Raw genomic sequence first — 1,014 nt, forward strand, 5'->3', positions numbered from 1 at the left:
TGAGAATTACGTAATCATGTGCAAATTTTTAACAGTATTGGTGGGAGGTTCTTAGAAACCTGTTAACTGATCCGAATGTGTATAAAAGAAACTCTGGAAAGCATCGAGGTGTGCTAGGCTTGTGGTGAATGACCGACTAGCACTTGACACTGCACAATCTCAAATAAATATCTCAGTTCTGTGTGTTACGACTGGTCAGTACACACCAGGTGAAAGAACCCAGTTTTAGGGACAACGTGAGCTCTCATCGCAGGGTGAATAGCTACAATGTTTGTCACTGGAGGCTGTTGCTCTGGGAAGACCTTGTTCAGGCATTTTAATACTTAAAGGGAGCCTGTAAGAAAGATGGGGATAGTCTATTCAGCAGGGCCTGTTGCAACAGGACAAGGGGTGATAGGTTTAATCTAAAAGACTAGATATAAGGAAAAAAGATTTTATGGTCAGTGGTAAGACGCTGGTCCAGGTTGCCCAGAGAACTGGGAGCAGCCCCATCCCTGGAACCATTCCAGGTCAGGCTGGACCTTGGGGCACTGAGCAATCTGCTCTGGTTGCAGATGTCCCTGCTCCCTGCAGGGGGTTGGACTGGGGGAGCTTTAAAGTCCCTTCCAACCTAACCCATTCTGTGATTCTATGATTCTTCGGAATCTCAGCCTGACCGTGGTCGGTGGGGTCTGTATTAGCAGACGTCCTTTCCGTTAGAGGCAGAACCCAGGACCGGGCAGCCCACGAGCACCTTAAAACACTTACCAAGTGAGAACACCCAGGCTCCCTTTAACCCCACTCGGAGGAACCTCAGCCTAAATAAAGGCTGGTTGAGGATGAAACCCACAGTGACAGGACAAAGAAGAGAAGAAAGGCAAGACGCGTCGCTGCTGCCCCGGCGGGGTCGCTGGCTCTGTACAGCCCTGCCCCACTGGTGGCTCAAAGCGGGCAATGTCGCCGCTTCCCCCTTCTAGGGGAACGACTGAGAGCGCGGACGCGCCCAGGACAACACCACTGGCTCCCGGGGGGAAG

Source organism: Buceros rhinoceros, unplaced genomic scaffold, assembly GCF_000710305.1.
Source record: "Buceros rhinoceros silvestris isolate BGI_N320 unplaced genomic scaffold, ASM71030v1 scaffold28089, whole genome shotgun sequence".
Lineage (NCBI taxonomy): Eukaryota > Metazoa > Chordata > Aves > Bucerotiformes > Bucerotidae > Buceros > Buceros rhinoceros.